At 45.9% G+C, this 26,335-nt stretch overlaps 1 protein-coding gene and 1 long non-coding RNA gene across 2 annotated transcripts in view; one reads left to right on the forward strand and one right to left on the reverse strand.

Annotated features, from left to right (window-relative positions):
- Stx8 (syntaxin 8) overlaps nucleotides 1–26,335 on the reverse strand; it is a 254,857-nt gene that overhangs the window by 19,680 nt on the left and 208,842 nt on the right. The gene's annotated exons all lie outside the window — the stretch shown is intronic.
- LOC148120924 (uncharacterized) lies at nucleotides 237–16,069 on the forward strand. Its single transcript, XR_015738843.1, has 2 exons — nucleotides 237–548; nucleotides 14,984–16,069. It is a non-coding gene; the product is annotated as an uncharacterized LOC148120924 (long non-coding RNA).

The following is a 26,335-nucleotide window of genomic DNA, read 5'->3' on the forward strand; positions in this document are numbered from 1 at the left end:
AAATCCCAATGCCTGGGAGGCAGAGGCATATTGACCTCTGTGACTTCAAGGGACAGAGGTAGAGATTGACCTCTGTGACTTCAAGGTGTGGTAGTGCACACCTTTAATCCCAATGCCTGGGAGGCAGGGACAGACAGATCTCTGTGAGTTCAAGGTGTGGTAGCATACACCTTTAATCCCAGCACTGGGGAGGCAGAGACAGGAGGATCTCTGTGAGTTCAAGGGGTCCCCTTAAGACTATCAGCGCCCCCAACCAGCAGGAAGTAGCCTGAAATACTACGCCCACATTCCCAACAAATGGATTATGGGTATTTTCCTTTGTTTAAAAAAAAAAGAGAGGGAAATGGTGCGGGAGAATTATCTGTATTCTGTCAATCATATTTTAATAAAACGCTGATTGGCCAGGCAGGCAGTATAGGCGGGAAAGCCAGACAGGAAGTAGGGGTGGAGCAAAGAGACTGGGAGTATTCTGGAAGCAGAAGCTCTCTCTCAGCCACTCCTGTACAGACCACCGAAGAGACAGCATGTAACCTGCCCAGCTGAAAAAGGTATGGAGCCATTATGGCTAACATAGATCAGAATAATGGGTTAATATAAGTTATAAGAGTTAACAAGAAGCCTGACCCTATGGGCCAATCAGTTTATAACCTTATGGAATCTTGTGAGTGATTTTCTTTGTTGCTTGCCGGCTGTTGGGGTACTGGGAGGGACAGAAACCCCAACAAGCCGGCCCTCATGTTACACATGGAGACCCTACCAGTAAGAAAACTCTCACTATATATGCAGCTCCTTAGTCGTGGGTCTTCCGCCCTCCAGAAGTAGCAGTTGCATAAACCTTTATTCTCAATAAACTACTCAGTCGGTGGCATTTAGTTATAGTAACAGAAAATAACAGTTTCCAAACTGTCTTCTCTGCTTCCGTAGGTGGTGCCCAGTTCCGCACCAGACTACGACAGGCTTCTCATTATCTGCCTGACCACAGGACAGCCCACATCAACAGGTCTTTTTGTTGTCCAAGTCAAATGTTTCCCTAACTGCGAATTCAAAAGCTTAATTACATCTATTCTTTGGCTTCCCCTTTATACTCGGAAGAAACAAAAATTGCTGTTTGTAGAAAACAAGAATGTCTAGCCTTGAAATAACAAAATGAAATTAATAGAAAACTGTGAATTAAAGGTTCATTAAAAATACATTGTTTTGCAGGGCACTGGTGGCACAGGACTTTAATCCCAGCACTTAGGAGGCAGAGACAGGCAGATCTCTGTGAGTTCAGGGCCAGCCTGGTCTATAGAGCGAGTTCTAGGAAGACTCCAGTGGCTACAGAGAAAAACCTTGTCTAGAAAAAAACCAAAAACAAACAACAAATACATTGTTTCCTGCCCCATGCCCCCAAATGACATCTTTTAGCCATCTGACAGGCCACATATTCACAGAACTCTTACCTGAGTCCTCCCATCACATCCCCCTGACATGAACACGTCCTCCCTAAGCCAGAAAGAAAGAAAGAAAAAAAGAAAGAAAAAAGGCTGCACAGAAGAAAGCAATAGTCCAGAATAAAACATGCAAACAGAATAAAACAACAGCAAAACATTCAATCAGCTTTTAATAAAAACTGAAACAGGATCTCTCAGGAACTTGTGAAGTCAAGTAGAGATTTCCCTATTTTACAGATAAGGAAAACTAAGGCTTGGAGAGGTTAAGTGTGTCGAATCTCTTCTAAAAGATTAGCCTAGGGCAGAGTGAGGTGCAGCAGATCAACAGAGCCATGGATACGAGATTTAGAGGTGTGTGCTATATACACAGGGGCCCGAGTGTCATCAAGACGAATGTGGGCAACGGAGAGCCTCTGAAAGGTTTCAACAAGTGATGGCAGAGGTGGAGGGTGGGCAGTGCAAACCTCCATTTTCCAAAGACCCCTGCCCTGAGTTTTAATTCAAGAAGAGACGGGAAGGAGCAAAGCAGAGCCGGGAGACAAGTTAGGACATGACAGGAGCAATGTGGTGGAAAGCGGGGGTGGGCGAAGGCTGAGAGGGGAAGGCAACTATGGACCCCACAGGTACTAATGCTGAAGAATCAACAAGAACTAGCAGCAGATAGGATGTGGGCCTGAGCAGAATCAAGAATGACATTGGGGATTTGGCTTGAGACTGAGTGGCTGGTGGTCTCACTCATCAGCATGGGGAATGAGCAAAAGAGAAGCAGGGCTGGAGATGACAGGAGCCAGTTTTGACGTCTCAGGATTATTACAAGCAGGCTTGGACAGCACAGTGCTTGCTTTTCTCCCACCAGGATCAGAGAGAACTTCTTTTGGGGCAGTGAGTAACTGTGGGCAGTGTTCATGTTGGGGTGGGGGTCATGTGGAGACCCACATCTACTGTGAGCACCCGAATGTGATGCCTGTTTAGTCCTCAGTCATCACAAAGGTGTTGAAAGGGCTCTGGTATGGGTCTAGCAGTGATGGCTGGCACAAGAGCCCTAGAAATGCCCTCTTGGGACCTCCCACTCAGTGGCTGAGGCAGAGACTACCCTCATTTCCTTCTCTTTACCCTGAGACTCTCAGACACACACACACACACACACACACACACACACACACGATATATATGATATAGTTAATTTTTTGTGGTCTGTAGATAGTTTCTTACTGTAATTCCTGTTTTCTTGTCATCTTGGAGTGCATTCTTTCAAACATGGGGTTTCAAAACATGGGAATATTTTCAACAAGAAAGTACTAGAAGCCATCCTTTTCATTCATAAAACATCGGGGTATCATTTGGGTCTTAGCTGTTCCCCCAAAAGCCTGAGTGTGAAGCTTGGTACCCAGTTCATGGGACCATTGGGAGGTGGCTAAAACCTTCAGGAAGTGGGGTCCTGGTGAAGTGATATTAGGTCTCAAGGATGTACCCTTAAAGAGGACACAAGGACCCTGGCTTCCTCTCCTCTCTGCTCCCTGCTTGTCATGAGGCAAGCAGCTCTGCTCTACTATAGGCTCCCCAAGATAATCTTCTGTCTTAGCACAAGCCCCCACATAGTGAGCCAACCAATGACAGACTGAAACCTTCTGGAAGCAGGAACCACAGTAAACCCTTCCCATCACACCAGTTTTCTCAGGGGCTTTTGCCAGAGAGACAGAGAGCTAACGCGGGTGCGCTCCTGCTGTGTTCATCCCTTGTAACTAGCACATCATCTTTTAACTTCTGCTTAAACACTCAGCACAGTGCTGACCAAGGGGAAGCCAGCACTTCTTGATTAGATTAGACACGTCCCTGGCCCTGGCCGACATATACTGCCAAGAAACCAGGGACTCCCTTGCCTGGTGGCAGAGTTCACAACTTAAAAATTCTGAGAAGACATTTGGGCAAGGAATGTGAGGCTTGGACAATAGAGATAAATCTTGTTTCTCTCTTCAATTACCCAGCTGAAGAACTGCATATACCTGCCCTCCAGACTCACGACTCCACCATCCCAGGCTGAGTGCAGGGTCATGAGCTAAAGGAGTTAAGCAGTTGTGGCAGAACCTAGACAGGGGGCCGAGGGACCAGAGAGTCCAGGAAGCCCAGCAGGCATCCACAAGAGGAAAAATGGACTCCTCACAGCTACAGACCCTGGATGGAGGGATCCCAGTAGGCTAGTGTCTAAGAGGCTCTGCCACAGAGAGCTCGCGGCACTATTCACAGAACATACTCGAGGAGTATCACACGTTGTGAGATAATTAGAAACTGTTTTTCTTGGGCATCCCGAAAGCACTAAGCCCTTGGTTCTATCCCAGCATCCCTCCCTCTGACATACAGAAAGAAATTACTTTTCTCAACTGAGTCTTTTCTTCCTGTAAATAATCTACTACTTTCTATATTTAAAGTAGACTTTTCAGAGTTTTCATGACACTAGATTAACACAGAAACTCAGGAAAATGCTTCCTATGACAACCTGGACTGTGTAGCAAGCGTTCTTTTCACAGGCTTAGGATAAAAGTGAGTTTAGAAAGAGTCATTCCTGATGCCTTGGGCGTTCGTGGGGCACTGTGCTTCATTTTGTAAGAGTTATTTTGTTAATCAAACACAAATTTATCACAGTCCCTTCAGAGAAGTCTGGAAGAAACTGTAAGCCAGATAGCACTTGAGGGTTTTCTTCTGAAGCTGAGAGCCGACAGTTACAGCACCGGGAAAGGCCATTTTACTGTGGTGTATTTCCTCGGGAGAGGAAATGATTTTTGAGAATACTGAAGCCTTCTTTATTCTAACACAGACGAGCAACACCTGTACACAATCTTTTGAGACAACAATAAGACTTTTCTGGGGTTTCGTGTCATGACCGTTTAATTTAATAGCCCTGAGAGTTTAAACAGGACACTAATACCTCAGTTAGTTGGCATGGTCGGGGAACCGGGGATTCCAGTTAATGTAATTTTTCCATCAGCTAACAGCGACCCATCTGTGTAGTGAGATTTCCTCAGCAGGGTGAGGGGACTTGGACAGCTCTTTCCAGGGGTCACGACTGCATGGGTTGCTTCTCAAGTTTATGCTTATTTTTTAACCAGCATTTTGCCTCTCATAAATCTTAATTAATAAACCAACACTCAACCATGTAGTGAAAGACTTACCAATACAAACAAACAAACAAACAAACAAAAAGGCTAAGTTCAATTCATAACACTAGCTAAAGAAAAATAGATCCAGAGGCAAAACAAAACATTTCCCTCCCAAGCACGCAGCAACATCAGTTAACGGGGCTGGCACCAGTCTGTCCCTGGGGAAACGGAGATAAACAATTCATATTTTTGGACCTCAGAAGCTTGTAGTTTACATACAAATGATGTAGGAGACACCAGAAGACATTAGAAATGACAATTGTTTAAAGAACAGGACTAGGCATCAGACCCCAGACCTGATATGTGCCATGCTGCAGCAGATTGTTTTTCACCCCCAGTTTCTGGAAAGTACTTGGCTGTGTCTTATTCCTGACATGGTCTCACTATGTAGCCCTGGCTGGTCTAGAACTCACCAGGCCAGTCTTAAACTCACAGGCTTGGTCTACCCCTGCTTCCTTGAGTGCTGAGATGGCGTGTGCCACCATATCACCTAAAAATATATATTTGCTCTAGATCTTTTAATCCAAAGAACAATGACCAACTCCCTAGCTACACTCTAACGTACCGGAATGAGAGAGTCATGAAAGCTCTCAAGCAGGTAAAATGGACATCAAACATTTTCTCATTGGACTTGGTATGTCCCACGGATCCTGGGGTCCTCCTTCTCAGTCTCCCCACTATGTGTTAATTAGTGGTGTAAAGTTCCACAGTTATAGATGAGACTGGTTTTCAGCAGGCAGTTTTGGCTCAGAATCTTGAAGAGTCTAGGTTCTATTCTCCAGCTCCCCAGCGCCCAGCCCTAGAGATTCCCTTTCATTGGTCCGAACGGGGCTCAGGAATTGGATTTTCAACAGGAACACCATGTGTGCTTTATCAAGGAGCGTCTGGAAACAGAGTGCTGGATAATGTGGGGTAGTGGCTAGTTTTATTTCTCTTATTGAGAAGATGCCTCCATAAGACCTGGCTGTAAGGCGTTTTCTTAATTAGTGATTGGTGGGGGAGGGTCCAGCCCACTGTGGTGGTGTCATCCCTGAACTCGTGATCCTGGGTTCTAGAAGAAAGCAGGCTGAGCATGCCAATAAGCAGCACCCTTCCATGGCCTCTGCATCGGCTCCTGTCTCCAGATTTCTGTCCTGCATGAATTCCTGACCTGACTTCCTTCGCGGACATGCAACCAAATAAGCCCTCTCCTCCTCAACTTGCCTTTGGTGACGGTGCTTCACCACAGCAATAGAAACCCTAACTAGGACACATGGCACATCTACTAATCACAAGTTAGGGTGCGACTTGGAGAGGAAAGGGGAAAGCGTATCTCCAGGCCCCAAAGCCTGGAGAATCAGGTGCAGGACACTCGGGAATGTGAATTTTAAATAAAGCTCTCAGCAGTATATGGTTTGCAGAAACATAGAGAAAAACCACTGCAACTCTATTTTGCATGTGTTGAATATAAACTGCAGAGCACACACAGAAAGCAACAGAGAGCTCTGGAGTCCTGTTAGGAAGGGGAAATATCTAAGGTAACCCAATAGATCCCACGTCCCCGACAGCTCGTTGTCTCTGGTGCAGTACGTTCCGATCTGAGGTAAAGTGACCTTTTCTCTGAGGTCTTCAGAGTTATGGCCAGCCCAGTGCATCACCAGAAACAAGATACCCTGACACAGGCATATCAGGCAGACTCAGCGTGGCTACGGCTGCGGTTGTTGTAGTTCAAAACAAGGCTCACCTTCGTTAAGCAAATACCAAGTGGCAAAACGTCTGCTAGAATAGTTATGGTCTGGATATCACGTCTGTAAACTGCGTATGATGCCACTACATGCAGCGTCTACTGCTGGTCTTAAATGAACACACTGTTCACTACAAATTCTGCTGAAATAAACCTGTCTCCACATACAGTTGCTAAGGTATTTGTGCTCAGACAAACAAATACTTTAAAGAAAAACAATACTTTGCTTTTTCCCTTCCAAAGTGATGAATTTAAATACTTCTGAAGAGCTGTCAGACTTCTGGAGCGTCCATATTAAGCACTTCACACTTGCCAAGGACTATGTGGACCTTTTTGTAAAAGCCAAGGGAAATAACCAGACTGGTGAGGATTCGTGTGTGTGTGTGTGTGTGTGTATGGCAAGGTCATAAATGGGATGAAAACCTGCACTTGGACTCTTCCCCGTGAAGTCAGTATAGGCTTCACCAAGTGGTTGAACTCTCAAAGCACCTTGGCCCTTGGCTGACTTGATCTGGAACCCCTGCCCATGTGGCTCAAATTTGCAACTTACATATTCGGTATGAGAACAAAGCTGCTAGTACAGGCGTCGTCTCCAAAAGAGAAGAAGAAAGTCATACACTTTGCTCCCTTCCTCCACGACCTGCTGCTACACACCACCGTACAACACACAGCAACTGTGGCTTTGGAAGCCTATACTGTCTGCTCCGGTGGGGTGGGCAGTTAAGACAAAAACACCACCTTTAACTCACCAGAGCCATCCGTTTTAGACATGCGCAGTACAAGCAGTTCTTTCTCATTTGGGAAAGAAAAGTACTCTCAAAAGATTTAGGGGGAAGAAAGCTGGCTGGGTTATTTCACCCCAACACATCTTTCAAATCTGATAACTTGTAAGCTCATGGCTTCCATTCTCATCTTCAAACTTCAGACGACACTAAGCTGCCCACAGCAGCTGCAGAGGGCGAGCCTTTAAATCAAATAAAGAAGTAATTGCTTCAGGGAACAAAGGCGAGAATAAAAAGCCCCGTTAGCTGAACTATGTGGCCCCGTGGGACAGCGTGTGGTATTTATGTATTCCTGATCGCTATTGTCTGGCATGGCAAGAAGGAACCCCTGAGCAATCCTGAAGAACCTGACTTAAAAAGAGGCTGGGGCTCAAACTGCTGGTCTTTCACGCCTCAGTGTCTTTCACCTCCCTGTGCCTTCTTTATCTGTGACAGGGAAATAGAACACTATCTACCCAATGGATTGCCATGAGGAAGGGGGCTGAATGTCATAGGCTGACATTCTTAAACATGGCAGACTGCATACCTACTGCAACCTACAGGTGGAAGGGAGATATAGCATACATCTAAGAACCCAAACAGAATGAAAAGACTAACCAACCAGATCTGGCAATGAACTATGGGAAAATAAAAGGCAGACGATTTATGCAATCAGTGACTCTCAGGAGACAATGAGACATGAATAATTGATTGAGGGTAGGGTTCGGAATCCAGACCAAGAAGTAACTGGTGCACTAGTATCCTGGAAAGGCGTAGGGCTAGAAGGATGGTTGGGTTAAAAGCTGAAGGTTAGGTTAAAGAATACAGCCCAGAGAGCCAGCTCCCACATGTCCTCTGAATTTCACATGTGTGCATGACACCCCCCCACAAAAAACCCAAACAGGGAAAAAAACAAACCTCAACAATTTAACAATAACTTTCTACAACTTTCTAGGGGCAATCAAAATGGTTTTCTTATCCAAAAGGGGGGGACATCTCAAATTACAAATTGCTACTATGTACAGAAAGAAAAGGAACAAGTCTGCTGAGAAAAGTTTGAGACTAGTTCAACTTAATAAAGTTTACTTGCACAAGGAATAGGTTCTAGAACTGGACAGTACTCTAGACTAAAGATGATCCTGAATGCTCCCTTCCTGCCAATGGTTTATAACCAGAAAGATAGGAAATGACATACAAAGATATACAAAGATTACTGGATTGGTGTGGCTGGGCTTTTGCCTTATTTGGGCATAATCTGAGAGCCTTCAGCCTGGGCTCAGCTCCTGGGATTGGGTAAATTCAGTTGCTTAGTTACAAAAGCACATCTATGTCAGGCTACAACCTGCTTGCTTATCAAGAGAGGTCATCATGAGTTTGCTGTATGGTACAGCCCCTTTAAGGGCCAAAGCCATTGTCTGGTTTAGGTCAACTTACTCCAGTTCAACAATGGTTCTGTTCTACACATTTCTGGGCGGTGGATAAACTCTCAAGTCATATTATGAAGAGACAATTTAGTTCTCTCTATAGTACCTGCTATGTTTCTGTCCTGGTCATTTTTCCGTGGCTGTGATAAGACACCATGACTAAAGGTCACTTAAGGAAGTAGTTTATTTTGGCTTAGGTTCCAGAGGGATAAGAATCCATCATGGGGGGGCTGGAGAGATGGCTCAGTGGTTAAGAGCACTGACTGCTCTTCCAGAGGACCCGGGTTCAATTCCCAGCACCCACATGGCAGCTCACAACTGTCTGAAGATCCAGTTGCAGGGGATCTGACACTTTCACACCGATGCACATAAAATAAAGTTAAATAAACCATAAAAATATTAAAAAAAAAAAGAATCCATCATGGAAGGGAAGCATGGCAGCAGGAGCAAGAAGTAGGCAAGGCTGTAAACACTGGAAGGTGGCCTTCAGTGATGCACTTCCTCCATCAGGGCTTCACTTCCTAAACCTCCCCAAACAGCACCATCAACTGGAGATCAAGTGTTCAAATGCCTGAGCCTATGGCAGACATATCTTATTCAAATCACTACAATGCTTGCCCATGAAAACCTCAACATATCTGGGCAACTGGGACTGGCAAAGCAAACAGTACTAAAGAATCAAAAGTAACTAGGCTGCATTATGCTGTTCCTGGGGGAGGGGGAGTCCTCTCCTGCCCAGTGTCCTCCAATGAGAAGGACACTCCTCTCTTGAGGGTAGGATTGGAGTGGAGAGGGTCTCCTCACTTAGGGGTAGCTTAAAAAATAAGTATGGCACAGCTATGGAGCACTGGAAACTGTAGGGAGAAACAAGGATACCATTCAATCTAAGAGTAGGGTCACAAACCTGGTAAGGCCGCACACACCTATTACCAGCACTCAGGAAGTCAGTGCAAGAAGACAGGAAGTTCAGGGTCATACTTGGCTACAAAGTGAATCTACGGTCAGCCGGGACTACATGTGACTGTTAAGTATTTTCTGGCCAACAAATCTCTCTGCTGACACAAATAATCCCAATCAGACCAAATCAGACCGAATTAAAAGACACCCAGGTTTAATGGATGACAATGAATGGCAATACTTCCCAGTGGTCATGGGAAAACCTGGAGAGGGGAAGAGGGAAAGGGGAGACCATGGGAAACCTGGAGACCACGTGTCCATTCTCTGAGGGGGCAGTTTAAATAGCCTGTGGAAGTGGTCCTGACCTTCCCTGGGGAGGGGTTACCATTTGGTGGGCTTTCTTGACCTTGCCTGGAGAAGGGTCACCATTTGGCAGGCTTTCTTGAAGGTGGAATTTGGACTGAGGCAACTTTCAGGGGAGGGAGCTTATGCCAGGAGCTGGGGTGAAGCCCCAAGCCAAACAATCCAGACTTTTTGTATAAAGGGGTGTCAGGGAGTCAAGGTGACATTTCCGATCAAACAGTGACATTATCTTTAAAGTAATTAATGATAATAATAATGATAAAGTACGGTCAACTCAAACAAATGTGGCCATTAACCAAACGGAAGGAGTCATGTGCATTCTTACCGTGCATCATAGAATTACATACTTCTCTTACTGTGCAAAATAGTTGATACAAGGAAAAAGCTTGCCTTTCTTGGAAAACCATGCCCCCCCCCCTTCCTTTATCATTGTGTGTACATTATATTTCCCTCTTTGATTGGTTTTCCAGGATTCTACTCTCAGTACTAGATTTAATGCTCAGAGAAGGCATCAGTTAAAGGATTTGATACATCCTATTTATGTTCTCTTCCACATTTAAACATCTTCTCTGTCTTCCTAACAGCTTTGAGACTTTATATGTATATACACATCTTTTATTATAAGCTCCCTCATGTCTTCTTTGTAATACATAGGTTACAACTATAAATCAAATCTATCTTGGGCTAAAAGCCGGGCTGTCTTGAGTAGCTTTGCTTTATAGAATTCTTAGAGACTGGGGTGGGGGAAGAATTTAGACTTTGGCTAGTCTGCAAGTACTGCTGGCCAGTCTTCATTGCTAAGTCTTGCTCTGCAGGCTAACCTCCATGAACTTATCCACTTATTTATGCTTTTGTGTATATTTTGCTGCTGTTTCCAAGGAAAAGTACTTTTTGAATCCCTCCAGCCTTGCCTTAGTTGAACTAAGGGGAAGCGGGGTTGTTTTTCTCATGTGTCTATGTGTTTCTGAGTGTTGGATGTGGTACTGCCAACTAAACAGAGCAGAACTAGAATTCAGGAAGAAGGCGTTCGAGTTGAGTGCAGAGGCACAGTGAGTCAAGGAGGTACAGAACTGGCCCCCAAGTGGATGGCTGCTGTCCCTCCCCATCGGGCAAACCCTTTATCCAGTCAAAGAAGCATACCAGACCAGCAGTCACTGAAAGCAGGGATTCCATAAGGGTGTCTTAAAAGTTAGTGACGTGACCCCACCGGCAGTTCTGGTGCTTGCGGGTTAGGGAGCTCTACTTCTGCAGCTTTGAGGATGCACCCCTGCAGGCTGGGGTGGAAGGAGTAACAGGCACACGTAACCAACTGGGTCTGGGTCCATATACTTAAGAGTGCTTTGCCAGGCCAGAGCATGGAATGAAACTAGAATCTGTTTATTAAACTTGACTCTTTCCTAACAGACACCAGGCTTCACAACAATGGATTTCCACAGTCAAACCAAGGGAGTGCAATTACGTGCTCCCCTAGCTGCCTATCAGACAGCCCAGTGTGCTGGAGTTGCAGGCCTACAACACATTTCCTCTTCTCACCTCCAACGGAGAAGGCCCCCTCTACACTTGGGCATGGGCTCCTTCCACGGTACAGCTCTTAGCTCTGGCTCACCAGTCCTTGCCAAATCATTTCCCTCAGCTAACCTAGTCTAGAGATGACAGACTTTCCCACCAAGCTAGTGAGCCTTCCCTTCCCTGACTATCCTTGAGCTAGTTCTAGAACTTACTGTTTAGATTGTGTCCTAAATGTCAAAAACAACCACCTAAATGTCTGTCTGTTCTCCCAAAACCCACGGCCTCACATTTGGTCAGCAAGCAGAGGCCACTTGCAAGATGAATTCAAGTAACTGAGTGAGAAGGGAGAACACAGAAAGTATATGAAGGCTTTCATCAGGACAGTGCTTGGTCAAGCAAATCTCAATTCAATTTACGTAATTATGACACTGGCTTATATGATAGTTAATCTTCATTGTCAACTTGATTGCATTAACATCGCCAATGAGACATGGCTCAGATGGTGCTGTGAGGGTGTTTCCAGAGGTTTGCCTAAGAAGAGCAGACTTACCCTAAATGTGGGTGCATCATCCCATGGGCTGAATAAAAAGAAAGCCACTTGAGCACGGGCTTTCATCTCTCCACTCCCTGACTGCAGATGCAATATGACCAGAGACATCATACTCCTGACACCATGTCTTCCCTGCCATGATGGGCTATGCCTCCATAAACCATGACGTAACATAAACCCTTCCAAACTTGTTTTTGTTAGCCGTTTTATCAGCAGTGAGAAAAGTAACTAATGCAGAATACAGGTTCCAGAAGTGAGGTGTCATTGTGACGAACCTGTGCACGTGGTTCTAGGTTTCTTCAATAGGTTTATGTGAAAAATGCGAATGACTTTGGAGCTGTGGCTGAACAAACCTTAGAATGCTGTCAGCAGAGCTCAGCGGCCATTCTGGTGGGAGCCTGGAAGACAGGAATCTGAGAGAAATGCAAATAGCAGAGGCCCAGCCCATAAGGTTTCAGAGAGGGGAGGGACTCAGAGACTATTCATACTACTTCTGGCAGAGAATCTGGCTGTGTCCTGAAAAACTGAGTGAGCCTGAATTCAAAAGCAAAAGACTAAGTTGTTTGGTGGAGGAAATTTCAAGATAGTGTAAGTCTGAGCTGCGCTGTTACTGCTCACGATTTTCTCCCCCCCCCTCCCTCTCCCCTCCCTTTCTCTATCTCTTTCTCTTCTTCCCTCCCTCCCCCCTCCCTTCCTCTGAGGCAGTAACTCATATTGGCTGGTTTAGAACTATGTAGACTAGGCTGGGATTAAAGGCATGTGCCACCAAAGCCTGGGTCACTACTCTTAATTAGATCTATAGTTAAAAAAAAAAGGAACAGAAAGCCACAGATGTGCAGCTGGCAAGGAAAGAGGGTGAGTTTAAAGGCATAGAGAAAGCAGCTGCCACTGTTGAAAAAATCAGCTCTACCTGAACCAGGGAGATGGCACAGCGTGAAAGTGTTTGCCTTACAAGCCTGGTGACCTGAGTGCAAGCCGCAGAACCTGATTTAAAAAGATGGGTATGGTGGTGGGCATTTTCAGCCCAGCATGGCTATGGCAGGTAGGAGGCAGGGACAGAAGAACTGGCAGAAAGCCCACGGGCCAGTTAGCCTAGAGTGTGCAGCATAGCAGCAGAGACAGGGAGACCCTGCTTGAATCAGGCAGAAGGTGAGAACTGGCCTTTCAGATTTGCCCATGCACCTCCACATGCATGCCTGTACCCACATACATATGCATACAAACAAAATTAACTTAAAATTGTTTTAAAAAAGAAATTAGCTCTATTAAAGAGAAGCCTGGTGCCCTAAAGACTCTACCAAGTGGAGGGCCACCTTGTGAAATGCTAATTAATTCAAAAGGAGAGAGCCTGAACTGAGAATTACACTGACAGGGCTCCTGGCTGAGAACAACTGGCTAAGGAACTGTTTCCCCAGGTTCAGCAGCCAAAGCGCACAGAGGCCACAAGAGGGGCAGAATAAAAGGGGCCAGAGCACGCTTCAAGCTGGCAACGGAACTTGGCAATGTTAACCACAAAGTGTGGGGTTTGCAGGAATGTAAGTTACAAGGTCATGGAAGTTTGTACTGATGTTCTAGAAAGTCACTGAAGTCAGGCAATATATGGCAGAACTGTGGGATTCCCCGGAAGGAGCCCCGCCCCACCTCGAGGGGTCACTGCATGAAGCTGTGGCGATGAAGCAGGGAGCCCAAGAGTCAGGGATGCCAGGCATGAAGCAGAACTGCCTAAGAAAGAGGCAGCATGGAGTGCAAGTTGCAGAACTAGAAGGGTGGGCTGCAAAGGCCTGTTGGAACCCAGGTGATGCTGTTACCAACTGGAGATGCCCAGATACAAAGAACAGCAGGTGGGTTTCCTCCATGGTTCTGCTCTTGCTTCGTATGATCTTCATTTGCCATGTCCTTGTTCCTCCTTTCTGGGGTGGGCATATACACCACTGTATAGTGGAGGCATGCAATTTGTTTCTTATCTTATAGGGGCTAACTCAGGAGATTGTCTTGGGTCTCTAAAGAAACTCTGGACATTTTGGGGGACCTTTTGATATTGTTGAGCCTCTTATGACTTTGGGGACTCTTAAAGATTAACTAAATGCACTTTGCACCCTGAGATGGCCACAAGCCTTTGAGGGTAAAATGTTCCTGAATAAAACTGATGTGTTTGGGTGTCAAATTGACAAGAGGTGCTTGTTGTCAACTTGACGGGATCTGGACTCTCCCATGAGACACACCTCAGTATATCTGTGGGAGTACTTTCAGAGAGGGCTAACTGAGAGGGAAAAGCCCACCCCGAATGTGGGCAGCGTTATCCCACCAGTTAGGATCCAAGACTCAATAAAAAGGAAAAAAAAAAAAGGAAGCCAGATGAAATGTGACCAATGGCTTCACACTCCTGTCTGTGCCTTCTCTGCCATACTTCACTGTATCCCCTTAAACCAAAGCCAGGAATAAGCCCTTCTCCATAAGCTCTTCTTGTCAGGTCGCTCATCACAATGATATGAAGACTAACTAATACAGGTAGAAACACTGAATAATACTTGGGAGATAAAGAGTCATACGCTTCCATGTTTACTGGGCAGGTAAAGAAAATACAGAGTGCCAAACATTATTCTTGAGGTTGTATGTGTTAGAGTCAATTTAATCCTTCTAAATCCAGCATTAGCAGTTACCATCAACATCCTTGGTACTGCTAAAGAGGCAGAAGAAAGGGATGCCCAGGGTCACCAGCCACTTCATGAAGGAACTGGATTCCGACTTAGAAAGTTAGACCTGAGAAGCCTCACACTGGCCGCTTGATTACTGCGATCCTGGGGAAGGCATTTGTTCGCCATCTCTAATCTGTCTGGGAAGGCTCAAAAGGTCAGGAATGCTAGAGGCTGCTTTTCTTTTCTAAATTATTATAATTTGAACATAGGAAGAGGCAGTTCAGTTTCATGCAGCAGTTTTGAAGAACTGTCATGGACCAGATTAATGTCTTTTGGGTACATATACACAGAAGAGGGGGGATGAGATCGCTTGATGATCTCACAAGAAATACTGGGATAAAGAGGCCGTCATCTGCAAACTGTCTTCACATTCAGTATTGACTCTGCTCTGGAGTAACCCAGGGTATTATGTCTAACTTTCCTAATGGGTTATAATTCACAGCCATGTTCGTATTTGTTTTCCATTTTACAGATGAAGAAAATGATGAAGATCAGTGTCCCAGCCCACAGACGGACTTGGGTTTGGGTCTTCTGACACCTACTCCAGTGCTCTTTGCCACCACATCCTGCTCATTTGGCCCTGGGGCCAGCAAAAGGCAGGATGCTATCAAACAGGAGTGTATGCCTGAGAGCCTAGTGGTGCCTGTGGAGAAAGGGAAGCCCCTCCTTCTGAGCTCCCCGCCTCCGCTGTGTGCGGTGCACGCAGAACTCCATACTGGACCCTATATAACGGATTCAGGGGGGCTGAAAACGGAACAGAGTCGCAGGAACAGAAGACCCCTGCATGGAAGGAAAGACCTCCATCACGGCCACTTCGGATGGCGCTACAGCATCTGAAGCCAGACGGTTCATGAAGGAGAACATCAGCAGCCTGACCCACTTCAGAACAGACAGCGTGAGGCTCACTGGAAACTGAATTACTCAGGATTTCCTGGGTGCAAGCAGACTATGCAACAAAAGAGTCTTAAGCACAAGGGTACAGGACACTTCAGCGGGGAGGTGTCAGGAGGAATGGGAACCTACACAAGCTGCTCTACCAAAATACATACGATGAGGCGCTGTCTGTTCGTGATACTGTATTTGGAGGCAGGGTTCTTAAGGAGGGAAAGGTTAAAGGAGGTCATAGGTTGGGGCACTAAGGCAACAGGACAGACTAAAGAGTCTTTTTCTCTCTGACTGTGTAGAAAGGAGATGTCCCGGGAACATAGCAAGAAGACATCCATATACAACCCAAGGAGAGAGCCCTCACCAGAAACCAATCTTGTTGGCACCCTGGGCTTGGAGTCCAGTTTCAGAGCCTGTGGGAGAAGCCAATTCTGTGTGTTTTGTTTTGGCTTTAAGTGCGGAGGGTGAGCTCAGGACATACTTTATGATGGATTTACCACCCCAGCCCCCATTTCTGTTGTTTCTAAGCCATACTTCCTGGATTTTCCAGCAGCTCAAGTGACTAACACCATGAGCTGTGGCCTAGACACCCTCCAGCCTTTATCCAACAATCACCAGTCAGCTTCTTCTTTTATATTTTTTAAAATATAATATTTTATTAATTCTTCAAGAACTTTGTGTATTTTTATTATATTCACCTCCATTCTTACCCCTAACTCCTCTGAAACCCACCCCTCTACCTCCCAAACGTGTCATTTTAAAAATAATCCACTCAGTCCAATTTATATAGCACATATACTCACGGGTGTGGGGCTACAGAAACATGGTTGGTTGGACCTATCAGAGGACACACCCTGAAAGAAAACTGAATCTTCCTCCCAAGACGCCATCAACGGTCTATAGCTCCTCGGTTGGGGTGGGGTTCCAGAGCCCCTCCCTCACTATACTGGAATGTGTCGACTACACCTGCTGTGAGCTCGTGAGCACTGCACTCCGTCATATCCAGAAGCCCTCTTTCTCACTAGTGCTTCGGCTACCTCTTCTACAAAGCTCCCCTCCCTCACCATGGCCACTTCCCCCTTGCACCCTACAGAAAAAGATCTCATCTTGGAACCCATAAGACTTTACAGACATAATTTAAAAAGAATAAGTCTGTCTGTTCCATAGACCTTTGGACTCCTTGAAAGAAGAGAATCTCGTCAGTTTTCTGATCCTCGCGTGGTACTTTCTGACGCCTGCAGCACGGTGCCCAGCACTTGCTGCGCCTCCTCACACTGGCCTCCCCTAACTGCAGTTCTGAACTGTGTCCGCGCGTCTTACCATTCTGCATAGAGCCTGGTAGTATATGCACAGACTTTTACCAAAGCAAAGTGAATATTGCTCCAAAGCAGTCACATGGCTACGGAAATTCACCCTGAGAACTGAAAATGGAGGCCTAGCTGCTGTTTAATGGAACTATTCTCCACCTACTTCAAATACCACATAAGCTTAACATTAGAAGAAGCCTAAAAGGAGGAGAAAGAACAAAGAAGAGAGAGGGGACAGGAGGGAAAGAGAGACGTTTTGAGAGAATGAATATGAATACTTTCAATTTCAGGACTGTGACTGCCTGTACAAGCTGACTAGAAGCCAGAGCCACAGGACTGACTGGGCATCAGCACGTACTCAATAAATGTCTACCTAGTAGCCAGGGACACAATCAGAAGCACTTTATAAAGAAAAGAGGAGGCTGGACATATTGGCATATTACCTGCAATCTATGTACTCAGGCAAGGTCAGCCTGGGCTATATAGTGAGTTCCAGACCAGCTGGAGCTCCACAGCAATGCCCTGTCTGAAAAAAAAAAAAAAGAAGAAGAAGAAAAAAAAAAAAGAAAAAAAGGTGTGGGTGTATATGAGAGAGAGAGGAGAGAGAGAGGACACCCTACTGTATATTAAGCAGCATGCCTACAGACAATGCTACCTTTGTGTACTTAACAAGGCCAGCTGGGGCAGTCCCTTAGGCAAGGATAACCCGATGACACAAAGAAGCCCTTTCTGCCCTCCCCCGCTCCGCTCTACTCAGCACAGCGTGCCCTTCCACAGGTGTGTTACTATTGAGTCAAGGTTATCCTCATCTTTAGTCTCTGTCCACACTGGAAACGCAGCTGGCTAGGAGAACACTGTTTCTAGAGCCTGAGCAGGAACGGATTCCCTGGTGTCCTGTGCTCCTGAGCAGGACTCTGGGCAGCTAAGACTCCCAAGGACTGCAGACAGTGTGTGCAAGTGCAGGCCTGGGAGGTGGAGGGGACAAAATTTTCCAACCTCTGCATTCCTGCTCCAGGCCTGGCACTGGGCACAGGAGAGAGAGTTCCCGGCAGTGCAAAGCAGGACCCCAGGTTTCCCCAGAGTGCCCTTCCAGCCTCTCCCGCCTGCTCTCTCTTAAGCATCTGTAAGCAGACACACTTTAGAGACCACTAGGCCTGAGTGGCACGCAGCCCAGCAAACACTCCTCTGCAGGTCCAGGCCCTTCTAAGTGGGGAGGGCAGATGTGGTTGGATGGAAAGATGCTTGAGGGGACTTACAGTCTGTGACCAATTAGCCAGATGTGCTACCCTTACCACCTGACTTTTTCTTATTAGTGCTCATGTGCAGCACCCCCCCCCCCCACACACACACTTCATTCGGTCTCCTTTCCTTGAAGCAGATCATTTCCCTTTGCCCTGGGGGTGGGGACCACCGTCTGAGGGCCATCTTGGGTTCACATATGCTCCCGTCTTCACACGGTGCTGGCGATGAGGAGCCTCTTCTCCAGTGTGCACAGGCACTGTGACCATTCTCTTAGAGCCTTGTCTCACCACAGGTTTCCACACGCGTGTGAGTTCTGACTGGAACTGGGGCAAATGTGGTTCCAGGAGGGATTCGAAAGACTCCCTAACCAGACTGGGGTCTACTGTGTCTGCAGAGCCAGTTCCAGAGAGAAGACCGCTGGGTCAGAAGAAAAGGGGGTGCCTGCTCCTGTCACCTTCTTCTTCCTTCACTTCAGCTTGGTCACACCCGCTCTTGCCTCTGGTCAGTCCCTAGATGCTGCCGCCCCACTTTGGTACTCCGAATGCAATGTAAACTCGGCTACATTTGGTTTGGATTTGCCTCCGTCAACCAGCCTTCCCAGCTCCCACAGATGAGGACGCTTAGAGCAATTAGCTGAGTCTTTAAACTCAGGCATGCCTCAAACCAAACACGAAGCATACAAGATACCCGTCTACCTCACCTATTCCTTTTTTTTTTCTTTACAAATTTCCACATTTAAAAATGCCGCAGCTGTTTTCAGTGCCAAAGAGCTCAGATGTGACACGTATTTCAAGGCCGTGTCGCGCCTCACACATTCCCTATCCTTTGCAAGCACACAAGGACATTCCCAAGAATGTGCCTCCCGTAAACAAAGGATAAAGTCAGGAAAGCTACCTTTCCTTTCCCTGGGAGAACTTTCTTCCCCCTTTAAGCTGGCATTTCATGTCCATCTCCAATTGCTCTTTAGTGTGGGTTGTAGACTCGGTTGTGCCCAACTCAGCTCTGGCATCTGAAGCTCTTGTCCAGCTTCAGTGTCCTTTACTGCTCCACAAATACCTACACATTTCAAACCTACGTCATCCAATGCTACCTTTGAAAGTGAGCTCAAGCTGGCCGGGGCTCTTCACCTCCCCATCCCTCTACATGCTTCTAACTTCAGACCAGATCTTTTCTTACACCTTCTTTCTGCTCTTTTCACTTTGGAAAACTTAGTCCCCCAAACGTATGCAAGAATGACAAACTTACAATGTCTAAACCCCACCTGCGGGTAGAAAGCCAAGTATAACAAGTGACAGTGGGAAGCGAGGCTGCCTTTGTCTGCCGACACCTCCTGCACGAGCGTGTGCAGTGTGCACGAGCGTGTGCAGTGTGCACGAGCGTGTGCAGTGTGCACGAGCGTGCGCAGTGCGTGCTCAGACCCCTGAGTGACGGGAGAGTGCAGACGCAGAGGTTCTCTGGGTTCTAAAACAATAAGAGAGAAAAACTTGAAACATTAGGAGTTGATATTGGAGATGACAAAAACCCCCACAATTTTAGCCTGAGATAAATGGCAAGATTACATCCAGATAAAATATACAAATACAATGGTTCCTGCTTGCTGGGCAGCTTTCTGAGACATTCTCATTGCATACAGGAGTTCCAGATGACCTTTAGAACCATGATGTCAAGTAGTCACCTTTGGAATTAGATTGTATGAAATGTATGTATTAGTTTGGGGGAAACTATCTCTATATGTCTTGGTTAGGGTTTCTTTCTCTCTTTTTAAATGATTTATTCATTCATTCATTTATTTTTGATCTCTATATATCTTGGTTAGGGTTTCTTTCTCTCTTTTTAAATGATTTATTCATTCATTCATTTATTTTTGAGACAGGGTTTTTCTGTACAGCCATGGCTATCCTCAAACTTGCTCTGTAGATCAGGCTGACTTCGAATTCACAGAGATCCGCCTGCCTCTGCCTGTCGAGTGCTGGGATTAAAGGTGTGCACCACCACTGCCTGGCTTTGGTTAGGGTTTCTATTATAGTGATAAACACCATGACCAAAAGCAACTTGGGGAGGAAAGGGTTTGCTTCATCTTACAGCCCTCAGGTCACTCCGTCACTGGGGGAAGTCAGGGCAGGATTCTGGGGGTAGGGACCAAAGTAGAGGTCATGGCGAAAGGCTGCCTCCTGGCGTGCTCAGCCTGCTTTCTTACATCACCCAGGATCACACCTGCCAGGGGGGCTGCCCATGATGAGCTGGGCCCTCCCACATCAATCTTTCATCAAGAAAATGCCCCACAGGCCAATGTGATGAGGGCATTTTCTGAGCTGAGGTCTTCTCTTCTCAGGCGACTCTAGCTTGTATCAGGCTGACAACAACCCATCCTGGTCACTACAGATCCTGTCAGATTATCTGGGAGTGTGGCATGCATGGTAGGCCCAACATCACTCAAATATCTATTTAGACAATTCATTTTTCTGCCGAGCAACTGTCACCCCAACCAAGCTGCTTTATAAAATCTGGCCACAGGCCAAGCCAAACACAGCAATTCACCCCTGCCCCCTTTCCCCAAAGCCAGGCCAGAAAAGCCTTCACCAAAGCCTTCCTCCATGTTTTATGTAAGAAACATCTCCACAGAATAAGAAAGGCTTGTATACAGGACTCTTGAGTGGTTATGTTCCCCACCCTAAAGAGCAGTTTAGCTGAAAGAGTAAGATCATGGCAGAAATAATGTGCCATTCACTACCCCAGATGATAGAGTCTTTATGGGAATCAGAAACAAGACATAAGATTACACACACACACATACACATACACATACACACACACACACACACACACACACACACACACACGTACATGCGCGCACATGCATGCAAACACTCAATTACTGTGGCAATGCATGGCATGCCCACATGTCCAACTTGCTCATACTCTCGGCAGCTGTACCCATAGCACTGACTTATGTTCTCATCCAGAGCCACGCTCATCCTTCCGCAATGGTGATGACAACTATTTCTCCTTTATTTCATTTCAGCAAGTGTGAACCAAGCTTTGACCCATAGGTATATCTGGGTTTCCATCATAGGTCCAGATACTTCTGGAGTTTTTAGTTGTCACTGATGTGGCCCATTCTTGGTGACATTTTTTCTAAGCAGTTACAAATGCTGTATGAGAACATCGTGTCCATACATTTACTTTCTATCCGGCAAAAGGCCTGTCTTTTTACTTTTTCAGTTGCTTCCCATGGTGTTTCCAGTGAGGCAATTGCAAATATCTGCAAACAACCATTTTGGTCTCTTTTCTTTATTATTTAATATTCTGCATATGGCAGACACTTGGCTTGACAAGTTAATGATATGTGTTAGCGATGGATGACAGGGGACAATCCTACTTTGTCCATGATCCGATCTTCTAATTTTTCATCATTAAACAGAGTGGAAGCATTTAGTTTGTGATAATTATTATTTAGTATGATAATTAATGCCCTTTAATTTCTAGTTTCTAAAGAACTATTTTTAAAAGAAAAAAGGTCTAAGCACAGACAGTGAGTTCTATTAAATGTCTTCTGAGTGTCTATTAAGGTGATCAGAGGGCTTTTATCCACTTATTAATGAACTGAATTATGCTAATACGTCTCCAAATGCTAACTTCTCTTTGCATTCTTGAAATTAATTTGGCTTTGGGCACCATGCTTTATTCTTTTAATAGAAAACTGGATTCAATTTGCTCATATTTGATTTGGGATTTTCCTTGGGAGGGTAATAAATTTGTAGTGAGCCTGGCCTGCAGACTTGGGTGTTTGTGTTAGCTTGGTTGGGCTCTGATATCAGGGCTATTTTAACTCCATGAAGTAAAATGAGAAGCTTTCTTTCCTTTCTGTATTCTCAAACATTTTATACAGCATGGAAAGTATTTTTTTCCCGGAAAGTCTAAGAATTTGCACCTATAACACTGTTCAGTGGTGTATTACTGGGGAGCCGCGCTTTGTCTGCATCTCCAGTTCTCCGTTACTGTCCAGGCTAGGTTGTACGGGGACAAATTAAACTATTTTGGACATGTATCATCTTCTAGAGCATCATCTTCAGTGGGCTTTAGCTAAATTAGAATAGATCTACAAACAGTATCCTCTCACCACGTCTTCCGAATGGCTGGGGCTGGACTCACACCACTGGGCTGCACCCAAACACTCCTTGTTTAAAGTCCAGCCCCTCATTTTTAACAAGCACTATTTTTCTTAATTGTATTACATACCATTCGTTTAACATCTTTTTAAGTCTTGCAGACAGCTTTATATATATGAATAAGCCCCTTCCTCTGTTCTTGAAGTTGGTTTCATTCGATCCATTCAGTGGAGCCCTCAGGTTAGCTACCACATTTTCAGTGGCTTATGTTTTTCTGTTCCTTGCATGGTTTGAATTCGTAACTGTGTTTAAAGGTCATCCTCCTTGAAGAGCCTCTCAGACAGACGACAGCGACATTTACATTTGCTTTGTTGTAAACTCTTATTTGCCTTAACAGCAATCTCCAAACCAAGGAAAAACAACAACCAGGGAGTAGTGGGCATGCTTGGTCTTCAGCCGCCTCTGCAGTGCCCTTCTGCCTCCCCACTGATGCTCTGAACCTCTTGGCCCTCATTAAGGCTGCTTTAGACACTTAAATGGCATCAGTTGAGATGTTTGAATTTATACGTGTGCTTTAAAGAGTTTATTCTTAGCTATCTAACTTAATCCTGGAAATTTAGTGATAGGAGATTGCTTAACAAAGAGTTTTCTATTAAAAAAACTGTCATAGGGATGGGAAAAGGGGTGTGTGTGTGTGTGTGTGTGTGTGTGTGTGTGTGTGAGACTGAGTGCTTGCCTAGCATGTGAGACTCCCTTTATTCAGCACTTTAAACAAAAAAACAAAAAACCCCAAACCAGACTGGGTCAGCAAGGTGGCGAAATGAGTAAGGGAACTTGACAACAAACCTTAGACAAACTTTGACAACAGATCTTAGAGCTCTGTCCCTGGACTCCCATGCTAGAAGGAAAGATTTGATTCCTACAGATTGTTCTCTGACTTACACATGAATGCCATGTCCTGAGCATACACACAATACATACAAAAACAGTTAGAGTTCTAAAATTAATTACAGTTTATTTAGGGACATGTTTTAGTCTTTAAAGAATAAGCATATAGGGGTAGTTTGTTAGCCTTCAGCAAGTCATTCACAAGGTGATGTCACCCTAGAACTGGCAAGTCTGTGAGCAGGGATGGAAGGGAACAGGAAAGTAAGAAAACCAGAGCCCTGCTGGTTGAGAAAACAAGCTGCTACTGGGCCTCCAAGCATAGCAATGAGACTGTGACACTCAAAGGCCTCCCGAGAGCTTCCTAGGAAGCCACAGGGAGAGGTTTGGCCAGGCCTCTTCTGCATCTGCTGTTTCAAGGAGCACCGTGTTACTTCTAAAACCGAGAAATCGATGTGAGGATGGGGCAGTCAGCAAGGGCTAGGACCATTCACACAAGTAGAATTGGGCTGTGGATATTGGCACACTGTACAGAACTCTTGCATATTTCATATGTATCATTTTTTACGGGGGGGCGGAATGTGGAGGCGAGAGGACAGCCTGTGGGAGCTGCCCCCCTCCCACTAGGTGAGTCCCAAGGGCTGACTGAGGTTGTCGGGCTTGGTGGCAGGCATCTTATCTGCTGAGTCATCTCACTGGATCAAGAAGTCCCATACAAAAAAATTGGAGGTCTGATAGATACAGCGTGTGTTTTAGTTGAGAAGTCACCAGACTATAGGGAGCCAGGCCGCAGAGACCTTTCCTTCACCTAAGAATCCTCACCTTTGGGGCAGCACCTCAATGACAGTGTGTGTTCTAAGTATAGACAGACAGTGGCCAGTGTACAGGGACAGCTAGAGGAGTCAATCTGTCCCTTCCTTTCAGCAACAGGAAGAGAGTCTAACCCTAGAGTCTCAGAATGGACGAACGTAGATGTCATGCGACTGAGTATACCAGTAGGCATGTGCTTAATGCTCTTCTCGACTTCCTGAAATGCGGTCTTGATGAGCCTAGGACACACCGTGGACCAAGTGGATGAGGGCGTGCACACACATCAGAGAAGCAGAGGCAGAGAAACAGTGGGCTGGGAAAGATGTCATGGAGAAATAAAGTCACAAGGCCAAAAATCAGATGCACCATTTCCAGGGCTCGGGGTAGGGGAGGTGAGGAGGCGGCCCTGGGTACAAAGATGTAGAAAGGATGTGCCCAGAGAGGTGAAGCTCAGTTTTCCTGTTCACTATTTAGACTTGATCACCTAAAATAATGACCCATACTACATGTAAATCAAACTTAATATATTCATCTTAAACAAAAGCAGAAAAATAAGTAATTCCACAGAGTGGAGACCTTACCTTCCTACCTAGACCGTTCACTTCGGAGCAGCTATAAAAAGCAGAAAGACGATTCTAGACACAGCGGTGTGGTCTGCAATCCCGGCACTGAGAGGTACAGAAGAAGACAGAGTAACCCAGGACAGAGTAACCTGGGGCACAGTGAGAGCCTGGGGCATGATGAAAGTCTGCCTTTTTTTTTAAGGTATTTTATTTTAATACAAAATAATGTTATTATTGAGCCATATAAAATTATATATTTCTGACCTATAGAAATTTAAATTTTGTGTGATTAACCTAAAATAAAGCAATAATATTCATCAATCAAATTGGCCAGATTCCAAAGGCTGAGCCCCATGTTTGTGGCTAGCTGCAGAAACCATTTCCTACAGCACAGATGGGCCAGGTGAGCCCATAAAGCGCAATCTGGCAACACCGACCACAAGTGTCCACTCTGGGGGGCTTCAGTCACATACGGGAACACACATACTAACATCTGTCTAAGAGCTGATGGAGTTCAGATAATGTGACATCCACACAGTCACGTGTCACATGTGCTGCTGTGACCATTCGGTATGCTGCTGTCTTGCTGCTTTCTGAATACTGCTTCTACTGAACGAGGGCCCTTGTTCGAGTTCCAGCAAAGGCCATGTGCTCTTTTAACACCAACTGCTGTCTGCTGTTCATGTCTGTGCCTTGTGCTCTTGGTGTGCTCTAGTGACCCTCCTTTCTCACACCTCTTCCTTATGGCTCGGAAGGAAGGCAATGGGTACATCTGCTACTAGTACTGGACCTGTGGTGCTTGCTGGGGCTCAGAATATGATACCCCAAAGTATGGCACTTTGGTCTGTTGAGTACATGGACTGGCGATCAGAAAGCTTCAGAAGCAAGGCCTTCTGGCCTTCTACCATCCTCCTGCCTCTTACTCATTTTGCTCCTTGAAGCAAGTCATAGAAGCCAGAATTCCTCACACTTCCAGCCACAGGAACTAGAACTCTTGTGCAACTCCCACCCAAGCCAGCCATGAATCCTCTCACCCCTCAAGATCCTTATTCCAGAGAGTTCTACCAACCTCTGGGCAAAGGAGTGCTCCCTGGGGAGGCAGAAGAGCCCTAACAGGCAGGCCTGGTTGGTTTCCTCCTCTGTCATGTAGAATTTTGATTAAATACAACTGTTATGCTTTTCTCTTGCTGACCTGCCTGTTCCTGGAGTGTCAGGTGTGTCTGTACAGGTGGGGGGCCAAGCCTTTACACACCTACAGGCTCTGATCCCCCTTTGTGTGTGTGGGGGGGTTCCCTCCTGCCTGCTGACACCTCTCTAAGTCCCAGCGCTGGATACTCCTGTTTGCCACTGAAACCTGGAGCTACTCACTCATGTTGGTCCTTAGGAAAACCACTCCAGGGCGCAGCCTTTTCTCAGCTTGTAACCCAAGGCTTCAAAGTCTCCCCCCCCGCCCCCCCCCACCGCAAGCGCGTGCGCCTGAAACTAAGAGAGATCTGCCTACCTCTGCCTCCTAAGTGCTGGGACTAAAGGCATGCACCACCACATCCAGCTCGACTGATAGGTTTTTAAAAGTATTTGTTGAATAGAAGCAATGAGAGAAGAATGATTCTCTCTCTCTCTCTCTCTCTCTCTCTCTCTGTGTGTGTGTGTGTGTGTGTGTGTGTATTAAAGTCTTGTTCTGTAGCCCAGGCTGTTCATGAATTCACTCTGCAGTGCAGGCTAGCCTCAAATTTATCATGAACCTCTTGCCTTGCCTCTCTGGAGTGCTGAGATTACAGGTGTGCACCACTGTGCTCGGTCCCAGTGTATCTTCATACTTTTGAGGATCCTGGCTGCTTTCTTTTCCTTTCTCTAGCCCATGTAATAAGGTCTTCAATTCTTTATATGAAGACATCAATTTATCCATTAACTCACTTCAGTCTTCACCAGACATTGAAAAAAATCACTCTCCTTTCATTTCCTCTTCAAGCACCCAAGCAGCAAACACTAAGAACCTATCAGTCAAGCTGGCGATGGTGGCACA

The sequence above is a fragment of the Myodes glareolus genome, chromosome 9, assembly GCF_982192425.1.
Source record: "Myodes glareolus chromosome 9, mMyoGla1.1, whole genome shotgun sequence".
Lineage (NCBI taxonomy): Eukaryota > Metazoa > Chordata > Mammalia > Rodentia > Cricetidae > Myodes > Myodes glareolus.